Source organism: Arachis hypogaea, chromosome 10 (assembly GCF_003086295.3).
Source record: "Arachis hypogaea cultivar Tifrunner chromosome 10, arahy.Tifrunner.gnm2.J5K5, whole genome shotgun sequence".
Taxonomy (NCBI): domain Eukaryota; kingdom Viridiplantae; phylum Streptophyta; class Magnoliopsida; order Fabales; family Fabaceae; genus Arachis; species Arachis hypogaea.
The window spans coordinates 84543887-84557513 of record NC_092045.1 but is presented as its reverse complement, the minus strand read 5'-3'; the positions used below and the strand labels follow the sequence as shown (position 1 = coordinate 84557513).

The window sequence follows — 13627 nt, the reverse complement described above, 5'->3', positions numbered from 1 at the left end:
TCCGAGAGAGAAAGCAGTTTTATTAAAATCTGGTCAGCACTTAACTAGCAAAAGAAAAGTAAGCAATCTTATACCATTAAATATAATCTTACACTATTAAAAATATTAAGGATGACTAATTGCCTCCTAACACTACTCTATACAGAATAGTGCTCCATACTGGATTTCCACTGAGCTTGGGCACTTCTCTTGATCAATAATCTTGTTTAAAGAGGAAAAATTTGGTTTGGATACCATGTTATACTAACGTGAGTTACAAATTTATGCATTGAGTAAAAATGTTGTCCAAGAAAACAGAATATGTATACACAAATTCTTAGCTAACTGCAATTTGCATTTTGAGAGAAGTGATAAACTTCACTTAATTTGAAAGACATTTTGCAGTGCTGCATATATAAGCTAAATAAACTTATTTATTATCCTTTACAATTACGAAAATGCTGAGATTCAGAAAAAAGCTGCAAGAGTACACAGTAGAACACAAGGACAACACAGTCAATGAACCAAAGTGTATTTATTATCCAACTTTTTAAGGTAAAGAGTTGGTGTAGACATAGTCTTCATTCTCCAAAATAGCATCTTGAGACCCATCATCATTTCCTTCCTTGCACTCAAGATCACAACCACCTCTTCTCTGCATCATAATGTAACAATTTATAATTCAGTCAACCATGAAAACTTTGAATCTGAACCAATCCAAATCCAATATTCACAAGTCAAAAACACTCCAAAGAAGTTTCAACAGATAAATAAACAGAGAAGGTTTAAACTCACAATAGTTGCAGAACCTCCAGAACCACTACCAACAACAACAACTTCACTGTTAACTGCTTCTTCACCTTGAACAACACAGATCATCCCATTCATGATGATCAAAATCAGAAAGAGAAACAAAGATGATTTGGAGGGCCTCATCAGTAAAGAACCAATATGAACTTTATATCAAAGAGTAGAGCACGGACTATATATATAATGTTATGTATTAATGTTAATTATGTGAAGTATATTATATATAGTTTTGAATTAGAGAGTGTTGAGGTTGATGCTTGACCTGTCCCCGGATTCCCAAGCAGAAAGCTCTTAAACCAAGAGCTAGGTTGGCCAATCTTGGAGGTTTCTCAATTGAAAAGCTTTGTTTATTAAAGAGAACCAAAAGAGAGGGACAAGAGTCTCAAGACTATACTAAATTACTAACTTGAAAGTTAGAACCCCTGCAGGTGCACACAGACACTATGATCCAAAATCCTCAAATAATATATTTTGTTGGTTTTTTTTTTTTTTTTTACAATTAATTGTATAGTATATCATATTAGAAGAGATGGTTACATACGCAACAGTGCAACACAACAATCTTTGCTATCTGGAGAAATTTATGATAAAATCCAAAATTATTATAATGAATATAATATAATATTAGAGAAGAATTTGTTGGAGTCTCCTTTGGTTAAAGTCTTAAACTCTTAAAAATTGAAAGCAAAGGTAATTCAATTATTTAGTTCACCAAGCAAATAAAGTTACTACTTATGCATAAACAGAGTATCTCCAAATAACAGTATAAAATCAAAGCACCCCCTGGCCCTAAGAGAAATCATGTGATGTTAAGCAAAAATAGTTGTCCGTCCTGTAGTCCCAAATGTGATGTTAACTCTTAAGCTAAAAAATCTGATTGCTGCAGCAGAAAATCCGCTCTACTATTTGGGCTTTTGTTGCCCATGGGCCTATAGTAAATTACTGGCTTATATTTTTGTACAATTAATTTATTTATTTAATAATAATGGAAGCAATTAATCGGAAGGAGCAAAGTACTAATGTCTAATTTTAATACAGTATTAGTAGTAAATGAGTATTGTGATGCATTGAATGAGAATGAGAATGGGATGAGTGATGATTTGAATAAAGTGGAGAAGCATAGGTCAAAACAAGATACCATGTATATGGGGTAGGGGGGTAAGTAATGAAGAAGAATGGGAACAAGAGCTTGTGATTTGAATTGAGATTATGCTGTTGCGTGGGCTGCACCATTCATTCATTCATTAATTCTTCCAAATTGCAGCCTCAGAGACATACTCTTCTTTTCATTCTCTGCTTGTCTACTCTGCTGCCTTACGCCCTACCTCTACTTCACGCCGTTTCCTTTCTTTCGTTGCTTTTACTCTCTCTCTCTCTCTCGCAAAATATAGATAAGTAGCTACTTCCATGTCAATGTTACAACTAACAAGAGTCTCTACATAAAACAATGATTATTAGAACGTGATAACTTCAATCAAATATATCACATCATATAATCATGTATTTATTCTTAATATTTTGAGTAATTACCCAAATCTTCCAAGAATGTTAGAATTGGACATTCTAGTTCTAAAAAAAATTAATACACAGATTAATTTCCAAGATTTTACTCCAGCTGATAAATCAGTCCTTAGTTCATTTTTCGGCCAGTCTCCAAAAATTTTAAAAACGAACATTTTAGTTCAAAAAAAAAACTAATTTACAAATCAATTCCCAACGTTTCTCTTTATTAGACATAATAGTTCTCTGTCCAAAATAAAATAAAATAAAATAATTATTATTATTATTATTAATTACAAAATAATAGTGTAATATAATTTTTGTATTTTTTAGACAAAAATAATAATAAATTTATTCATTAAATTCTTATATATATATATATATATAGTCACTCAATAATAATAATAATAATAATAATAATAATAATAATAATAATAATAATAATAATAATAAAATTATTAAAGATTATTTTACAAAAAATTTAAAATTAAAACCATTTGATATTTTTGTTTTTAATATAATTAAAAGATGTCCTATGTAAAAAAAAATATATGTTTGTATTAAAAAATATGTATTTAAAGAAAATATTTTAATTTGAATTTATATTAAATACATATTTTTTTTAATACAAACAAAAAATAATACATCATTTGATTATATTAAATACAAAAATATCAAATGGTTTTAATCTTAAATTTCGTGTAAAATAATCTCTAATAATTTTATTATTATTATTATTATTATTATTATTATTATTATTATTATTATTATTACATAATAACATTTTATTGTACCATAACTTTTTGTATTTTCTAGATAAAAATAATAATAAATTTATTCATTAGATTCTTATATATGTATTTATATATATAGTCACTTATTAATAATAATAATAATAATAATAATAATAATAATAATAATAACCTATAAAATAATTAGAGATTATTTTACAAAAAAATTAAGGTTAAAACTATTTGATATTTTTGTATTTAATATAATCAAAATATATACTATTTTAAAAAATATGTTTGTATTAAAAAAATATGTATTTAATATAAATTTAAATTAAAATATTTTCTTTTAGTATATATTTTTTAATACAAAAGTATCAAATGATTTTAATTTTAAATTTTTTGTAAAATAATCTCTAATAATTTTATTATTATTATTATTATTATTATTATTATTATTATTATTATTATTGAGTGACTATATATATATATATATATATATATATATATATATATATATATATATATATATATTTAAGATAATAAGAATCTAATGAATAAATTTATAATTATTTTTGTTTAAAAAATGAAAAAAATATAATACAATATAATAATAATAATAATAATAATAATAATAATAATTATTTTATTTTATTTTTAGACGGATGACTGTTATGTTCAATAGAGAAAAACGTTGGGGATTGATTTGTATATTAATTTTTTTGGACTAAAATATCTATTTTTAAAATCTTTAGAGACTGATCTGGGTAATTTCTTTGCCGAAAAATGAACTGGAGACTGATTTGTCTGTCAGAGTAAAATTTTGCGAATTAATCTGTGTATTAATTTTTTTTTTAAAAAAACTAAAATGTCCAACTTAAAATTCCTGAAGACTGATTTAAATAATTACTCTAAATATTTTTTTATGTATAGTACCTCGTGATCTCATCTTTAAAGGAAATTTATACACATACAAAAATACTCTAATGCTTAAATAAATTTTCAGGCTTGAATAAGCATATTATTGAAAAAGAAAAATATATCTCTTTTATTTTCTTTAGCTCCTTTTTATATGGCTAAGTCATAACGTTTATTGCTTTTACAAACTATTTATTGTGCATTATAAAATTACATAATTACAATGTTTAACCATGATCCTAGTTATTAATATTAATGTCCCAAGATTCTTTTTACGAATCTTTGAATCCTCACTTCACCGTCATCTATGGATTCATGGAATTAGACCTAGTACGAAAGTGTGCCCTAACTTGAATCTCCATCTTTTTTATGAGTGAAAAATTGAGTTATTGATCTATGCCCTAAGTCTTTTTATTTTTTACTGCGGTTTAGCGCTTAAAAAAATGTTCAGTTATCCTTTAATTTTAAAAAACTTTCCATCTTTTACTTATTTATAATTATTCGATTTTGCACATATTTCAATAACTGCAACTCTTTATTCGACTCATTTTTTTGGATATTGGTTAGGATTTGGTGTAATGCTTCATTATTAAATGTGATGGTATTTTACATATTTTTGGATACTAACAATCCGTAGAAAACTAATTGTTTTAGCTGAATTTTAAAAAAAAATAAAAAAATACAATACAAAGGATATATTATATTAGTTTAATATTAAATACATAATATAAGGGACTGTATTGAAAATACAAGAATAATGTATTGTCACGATGTAGGAGGTAGATTGACATTACATAGGGGACGTACTATATTTTTCAGATTAAAAAAATATACTTCGAGTATTATAAAAGGAAGAACGAATTTGTTGAGTGTAAGTGTGTTCTATTTTGTTGAGAGAATAAGAGAATAAAAGTGGAGAGAAGTATTAGTTTAAAAATATATTATATAATAGTCAAATCTTTTCACAAACATCTGAAGGTGTGAGTTTTGTATATGAAAATCTATATGATGTTATTTCTTTTGGAATAACATATGAAAAATTTAAAAGTATATTTTATCAGTGTGTTAATAATCAAATATTAAAGAGAATCACAAATATTCTTTATAAACAGACTGTGTTAATATTTAGTGGTTTTGTTCAATTTTAAATAATGTATGTGATTGACGATACAAGTATGCAAGAGATGCTTTTGATTTACCAGCAAATACGGACATAAGTGTCAGTTATCGAGTTATATGTTGAGTTCGAAAAATTAATTGAGGTTGATTTACCGAACCTAACATCGATTGGACGGTTTATAACGCTGAAAATGAAGAGGAATTCGAAGGCACTTATCATATTGTTGGTCCAGTTGAAAATGTCAACGAAGATGATATCATAGTTGAGTTTGACGTTGGAGATGTGACAAACACACTAACGAGCCAACATCCATCTAAAAAGCCTTCTTTTATACACGTTTTGGATTTAAACGCTATAAATACACCAAAATTTCTTAAGTTTATCAATGCAAGTAAGTAGTCTTCTTTTTTTATTGTTATTAGTATTATAATAATTATTAGCCTTTATTATAATACGCATATAATGTTATTATTTGTTGTTATTATTATTATGATTATTAATTTATTATTATTATTATTATTATTATTATTATTATTATTATTATTATTAGTAATAGTAAGAATTATTTTTTTTATTATTAGTGTAGACCCTGTTGTTGTTACAGATGGTGAATTTGTCATTAACATAGAGTTTAGTTCTAGAGAAACTGTGATTGCAGCAATTAAAGATTATACCATTTGTCGGAGTGTAGATTATCGAGTGTCTGAATCTGAGCCAACTACAATTTTTTATGTTAAGTGTGTACAATATGGAACAAAATTGTGATTGACTTATCAGGGCTAGTATTATTAAGAAAAAGTTTTGTTGGGTTATAAGGCGATACAATGGTAGTCACATATACACCAGGACAACAATTTCTCAAGATCATGCCAAGCTAAACTCAGACATGATTGTAGAGGCAATAAAGTCATTGGTTGAAGTTGATCCATCTTTAAAGGTGAAATTTGTAAATGCTAAAGTGCAATCGAAATTCAATTATACGATAAGTTACCGCAAAGCATGGTTGGCTAAGCAAAATACAATTACAAATATTTTTTGTGGTTGGGAAGCTTCTTATGAAGCTTTGCCGTTATGATTTGAAGAAATGGTACAAAAAGATCCTTCAGTAGCAGTCGAGATCGAAACTGCGCTAGCTTACCAAGAGGATGAGGTGGTCCAGGATATTAGGATACTAACATGTGTTTTGGAGCTTTTACCCTTGCATTAGAGCATTTAGGAACTGCAAACCAATCGTCCAAATAGATGGCACATATTTGTATGGCAAATACAAAGGAGCTCTCTTAGTTGCAGTTTCTCATGATGGCAATGGCAATATTGTGCCTCTTGCATTTGCCGTTGTTGAGGGTGAGACTTCTGATGCATGACACTTCTTTCTTACTCATTTGCGCACACATGTGGTGACTCGGGATGGTATTGGGCTTATCTCTGATCGACACGACTTTATTACCTCAACAATAGCATGCAGTAACAGATCATGGGAGCCTTCGAGAGCTCTCCGCATGTTTTGTGTTAGGCACATAGCATCCAACTTCATAAGGAATTTCAAGGCACCATATTTACAGAAGTTGATTGTAAATATAGGTACGTAAATTATAGTGAAATACTGATGTTAGTGTATGTGGTGATACTTATTATTTTTGTTTTCTTGTTTTCTTTACAGGTTATTGTAGGACTGTACGTGAATTTAACGTGCAGTATGCAAGATTACGCGAGCGTGGTGAGGCTTATGCTTAGTGGCTCAATCGGATCCCATGACAGTAATATGCTTTGGTGTTCGATAATGGATATCGCTGGAGTCATATGACCACAAACCTAGTAGAGTGCATCAATGGGATATTAAAGGGGGCGCGTAATCTTCCTATCACATCACTTATCAAGGCGATTTTTTACAGACAAAATAAGTTATTCACTAGGAAGATGGCTAAGGTTGAGGCTCGAAAGAATGCAGTATATGTATTCTCTGAATATGCAATCAACAAACTTCAATTAAATCAGTAGGCAGTGGGAAACATCCAAGTTAACTTGTTTGATAGGCAGAACGAGGTCTTTGAGGTGTGTGAGATGCCTAGCGTTATAGAGTATACGGTGAATCTCCGTCAACGATATTGTGATTGTAGTGAGTTTCAGACATATCGAATTCCTTGTCATCATGTCTTTGCGTGTTGTGCAAACCAACGACTTGATTGACATCAATATGTTCATGACATATATAGGATGGAGGAGATAAAAAAGGTGTATAGAGCAAGGCTTAAGCCATTAGCGAACCCAGCAACATGGACTGTGTATCAAAGACCAAGGCACATACTTAATCTGCACTTAAAGCGAGTATCCAAAGGGCGTCTCAAAATAACCCGCTTATTGAATGAAATGGATATGCGTGATATGCATAGTCCTAGGCGTTGTAGGCTTTGTAGAGGCTAGGGTCACAATCGAAGTAGATGCCGCCATCGTGTAGGGTAAGTTCTAGTGGCTCTGCTTATAATTCTTAGGGTTTTCGGCTTTTATTTACCCGTTGTATTGGATTATGTACTATGTTATGAATTAAATTAAATAATACATTATGAACTAGATCAATACTACATTTTGATATGAATTTATAAAAGCTACAATAGCAGTCTTACCACAATAGTTGTCTTATAACAATAAGTGAACAACAAATATAAAAATTACTTGCTAAATGTCTTTTTCACAAATTTAGTACATTTTTTACTGCTTTTTTTTTATTGTGGAAGAGGTATATCTAATTGCGCTCCTACATGTTGGGTCAATTCTCAAGTTATACCCCTTGCTATGTACATCGGAAGTATGGACACTTCTCGCACCTTTCGCCCCATCTATATCTTCCACCGCAGCTACATGGCATAAATAACCACAATAATAAATACACTAATCAAGTATTACGATTCATTAACAATATTAAATACAGTAATATTAAATACACTATTACCATCACTATCATCGTCGCTGTCGTCCTCACCATCACAATCAGCCGAAGTTGTTGGTGCTTGCACTTGGGAAAAATCAATAGTATTACTACAACCAATCCCTCTAGCGACTCTCTGGATCGAGTCAACATACCTTCTAGACCCCAAACATGGAGAGGGACTGCGACATCTTAGTCTCGAATCCACAGATGATCGACCCGGAGCAATTTGAGGTGATTACTGACTATGCTGTGGTGCATGCTCGTTAACTACAGGAGGTTGAGTTTGGGATTGATACACTTGTACGTGAGGGTCAAAGAATAATTCATTTACCCATTGAGATGTCTCTATTTCATCCACCCACTGATATAGCTGGCGATTTGATGATTGCGTAGCTGTATCTATATGCTGTGACATAGTAGGTTGATAATATGCCTGGTTGGGTGACATGTGTAGTGAGTATGAGTCGGAGAACAACTGACTGAAGAATGAGGGTCTAAGCTCAGGGTTTGGCTATGTGTATGGGTACTGGTATGGAAAGGAAGTTGGCAGTTGGTATGGTTGTATGATGGGCTGTGGTTATAGTTATGGTTGTGGCTGTCGCTGTGGAACATAACCAATTCAATCGTAGGTGCGCCCCATATGCTTCTGTATACCATTGCATATACCGATCAGATGCTTGATAGTGCAGTGCAGGATCACCAACCAGAACGGAACTAAAATGGTTTATCCATCTCATAATGTATACAGAATACTCAGTTCTCCAATCTTTGTTCTTTGGTCCAGTCAGAACCACGTTGTGCGATTCTGCAAGACGAGTAGCTTTTCCAGGAACTTCTTGTGCCAGACCGAATTGCGTCATCACCCTATCTGATAATAACAACAACAACAACAACAATAATAACAGATAAACAAACATAAAAATAATTAAATATAGTGGACGTTCAAGGTATTCAATAATGTGATTTTCAAGACACATAATGTCACGAACCATCTTCTGTTTGTATTTTTTCTAAAACAAAAGAACTATTATATTATATAAATTAGATCTAACATATATACAATATTTCTCTAAAATTAAATAAATAAATAAATAAAAGGTTAGCAATATTCTATAAGTTTTTCATTTAGAAAATTCATTTGTCATCGACAACTACATACATAGACTAACTTCTCAACTAATAACATTTTAGATTGATGGAATTAGTTCATCCAAAATCAATTATAACTATATATGTGAACACAGACTCTTGGCCATGATCTCCTTGTTGCAGCTCTTTTGATAATCAAAAAGAGAAGTTTTGTAGAAATCGGGTTAGGGGCGCTAAACATAACGGTGGTAAGAAATCTTGATTACAATGAAAAAGAATGATAATATTAAGGAATATTATGAGTCATTTTATAAATTTTGTATTTTCTTATTCTTAAATAAATTTTATTAGGTCTTGTATAAAAATTTTAGTTTAATTGGTCCTTTTGAATAATTAATATGTGCTAATGGTCCTTTATAATAATTTTCTCTTTAAATAATATTACATATAATATTTTCGGTTCTGTTTGAAATAAACAACATACCCCACTTTAACATTTATTCAACATAAATTTAATAATACATTAAATAAAATATATTCCACACATTTAAACAATATATGACATCAAATTTTATATTTTATATTCATATAAATAATATATGTAAATAATATATATTAACATATTATAGTAAATATGTTTAACTTATTCTTAAATATATAAAATATATATTTAAATAATATATAAAAATATATAAATAAAATAAATTTAATGTATTTTATCAACATACATTATAATGTACATATGTTCAAATTTAACATACAATTATATATATTGAAAATTTTAAATATGTTCATATGTATTGAAATATATATTTAAGTATTTAAATTCTTTTACAATAATATATAATATATAAAGTATGTTTAATATAGGGCAAAAAACAGAAATAAGCCAATGGAGCAAGATAATTACGTGAATCAGTCAAACTGAAAATTTCTTCACGAACCAGCCAAATGACACTTCTATGTAAATCGAACCAGGTTGGTTCGAACTCCATAATCAAATAATTCGAACCTAGTTGGTTTGAACTCCATGCATTATAATTTGAACCTAGTTGGTTCGAATTACCCTTTGTTCCACTTCCCACGTAATTCGAACCAAGTTGGTTCGAATTACTCACAAATTGCATCAAATAGTAATTCGAACCAGGCTGGTTCGAATTACTAAGCATGGGATCCTAAGTAATGGAAGTGTTTTGTTACCAGATTTTTAAACGAAATGTCTGTTGAATGGACACGGCAATTAATAAATCTACCATTTAGATTAATACGTGATGCGGAAATTAAATAATATCAAAACGCAAAGTAAAGATGTTTTCATAGTAAATGATAGACGATAAAGCAATAAGTAACACAGACATACATCAACTGATAAATACATAGACGAAGATATGTAACATACAACATGGCACACAAATCATCTAAATAGGTGCGACCCCGTGAAGCAACGACGTAGTACACGTGTCCTCTGACCTCTCCGGATAAGGGGCTCCTCGTCCTCGATCTCATCCTCATCCTCCTGCTGGGCTGCCTGTGCAGGCATCATAGGCTAGACATGTAATGGTCAGGATGAAGACGGCCCGGTAACTGAATGTGACCCAGCAGTATGTGGTGAGGCTGGGGTACTACCCAAAGCGAAATAGTCAGGAGGAGGCACGAAGGGAGGCTCATTAAGATCGACATCTAACGGTCCCTGTGTCCCCGTCGTCTGACTCCGGTGACAGGCAGCCTCATCCTCCTGCATGATGGCACTAATCTCATCGAGGAACTGTGGTCCACCAAAATCCACATCAAGACCAACACCGGCAAGGAAGTCTAAGAACGTGTTGCCCGGACTCACCGATGGCGTACTCTCCTGAAGTGGCTGGTCGTCACCGGGAACACCGACGAAGTAATCTTGGAGCGGCCCTTCCCCAAGTCCAGCCTCATCATGGGGACAAACAACCCCAACTGCAGCCCCTCCCCCACCGGCCACGTCACTAACATCACCATCGTTGTCCCCCGCAACATGCGCCCTCCGTCTGCCTCTACGCCCTCGTCCTCGACCACGACCCCGACCTGCATCATCAGCCTCCTGCATAGCCTGGTCTAGCCACCCCCACTCACGCTACCTCCGTCGTGTCCCGACTCGAGCTCTCCTCTCTATCCGACGCTTATCAGGGACGTCGTCAACAAGATCCATCTCAGAAACTAGCCCAGGACCCCTCTGTGACGCCTCGACAGGAATATGAATGTCCATCGGATCCCCCAAATACATCTCTGGTGACAAGAACCTCTTTCCATGCCGACTCCACCAATCTAGGTATGTGTGCGACGGTCCAGGGTCTGCAATAACATCGAACCGAAAGACGTGGTCCGCACGAGTCTCCCAATGAAGATGCCAATGCTGGAAAGCTGACGGGAACCAACGATCACCCCCTCTCCCGTCCTTCGACATCAGAAAGTCGATGTTCAGAGCGGGACGCGGTCGGGGCTGGACACCGCTGAACTGTGGTAGAACCCTATCTATATGATGCCACTCTATGACGGCAAAGTATATCAGTGACGTCACAGATCACCACAGCGCCATGTGTCGAGGCTCTAACGCCTCCGGATGCACAACATGCAGTAATTCGATAGAGCTATACGGCATCCAGATAAACTGCACAAAAGTTACAACATTGTTAAGCAAGCTACGTATACACAATATTAAAGTCTACTTATATAAATAAAAGTAACCGAAAGTATACTCACATCTTGAGGCTGTAACATGTCTATCTGCAGTCTCCACATCTGCACCCTAGGACCCTTCTCGCTAACAGAAGGGTTGTAACCTGACCACCTGCATCGGACATCCATGTTATTTCTAACTAAAAGTATGACATAATTGTAAAACAGCACAAGCGTACTACATCAATAGATAATTTAACTTGAAATATAAAAGTAGATTACCTCGATGCCAAAGGCCAGCTGCACGTATCATACCTAGCAGGCCTAAACCTAGGAAAGCGCCAAAAGATCCAGGACTGAAGTAGCTGAAGTGGGCCCGCTAACTTCACCACATGTCGGTTCACCACCCGGCACATGCACCGGTACAACCATACCAATGCTGCAGACCCCCAACTATATGAACCCATCTCCTCAAGCCTAGCTACGTACGGCAGCCATTTGATGTGAATGCGGTTGCCAGACTTGTTGGCAAACAGCTGAGTGCCCAACAACATCATGATATAAGCACGAGCATAGCGCCGAACGGTGTCCTCATCGGCTCCCTCGGGGTACTCTCCAAATGTCTCCTGGAACCAGCTGCAGTTTATTGCGAACTTCTGAACCTGGCTTGGAGGAGGAATCACTCCAAGCAACTCCTCGAACCACACCCAAGCAGGACGTCCACCCTCGATATATATATATATGGAAATCCGTACGGCAACCGCTGACATAACGGCCGTCCACTGCCAACCCTAACTGGTACGCCACATCCTAAAGCGTGATCGTGCACTCTCCGAAGGGCATATGGAAAGTGTGCGTCTCAGGATGCCACCGCTCCATGAAGGCACTGAGAAGGGACTCATCTATCCGGAACCATCTATCGTTTAGCCTCGCTAGATGGTATAACCCCGCCATCTGCAAGTACGGCACATACCGCTCATCGAGTCACATGCCCTGTTGCCGCTGCATGCTCCTGATGCATCTCTGTGGCTGGATATTACATGGACCACATTAGTAGATCGACATAGAAAACTAATAAAAAAATTAAGTAATAACATAAACCACTTATCGAAACCATTAACACAATATACATATGAAACCAATATAACAAACCGCTTACATAGGCATATAGTAAACCACTAATAAAAACTTATACATTGAACTGGCAAAAAAATCACTAGCTTAAACCGCTAACATAAACCGAATGCTATTCCACTATCGAAAACCACATGCAATTTCACTATCATAAACCTCACATAAAACCACTAATATAAACCGCTAACATAAACCACATACAAGACCTCTAAAAAAACCACTTGCAATACCACTACGATAAACCACTAACAAAAACCGCCACTAAAACCACATGCAAAACCACTAACTCAGATAAACTGAACGCAAAGAAGTGTTCTATCCACTAACCTCATCGTTGATCACCCCTGCTATATGAGCGACTCCATCCAACCGATATAGCCTTGCCGGATCGTCTCCCATCTGCATACTTTTCTGTTCGTATCTTTGTCGGATGGAATCTGGGTCGTTTTCTCTGGGATTTAGGTGGGGTATGGGGATGGAGAAGTTATTCGAATGAGGGTGATTCGAACTCCTTATATAGCCGAAAGCTTAGTAATTCGAACCAGCCTGGTTCAAATTACTATTTGATGCAATTTGTGAGTAATTCGAACCAACTCGGTTCGAATTACGTGAGGAGTGGAACAAAGGGTAATTCGAACCAACTAGGTTTGAATTATAATGCATGGAGTTTGAACCAACTAGGTTCGAATTATTTGATTATGGAGTTCGAACCAACCTGGTTCGAATTACACAGAAGTGTCCTTTGGCTGATTCGTGAAGAAATTTTCAGTTTGG

The 13627-nt window shown here is 33.8% G+C and overlaps 1 long non-coding RNA gene across 1 annotated transcript; it reads right to left on the bottom strand.

Annotated features, from left to right (window-relative positions):
* Window positions 1-284: 284 nt before the first annotated feature.
* Window positions 285-1622, bottom strand: LOC140175859 (uncharacterized). The gene is made up of 2 exons (XR_011866685.1): window positions 775-1622; window positions 285-634 (listed from the first exon to the last, which is right to left on the bottom strand). It is a non-coding gene; the product is annotated as an uncharacterized lncRNA (long non-coding RNA).
* Window positions 1623-13627: the final 12005 nt, after the last annotated feature.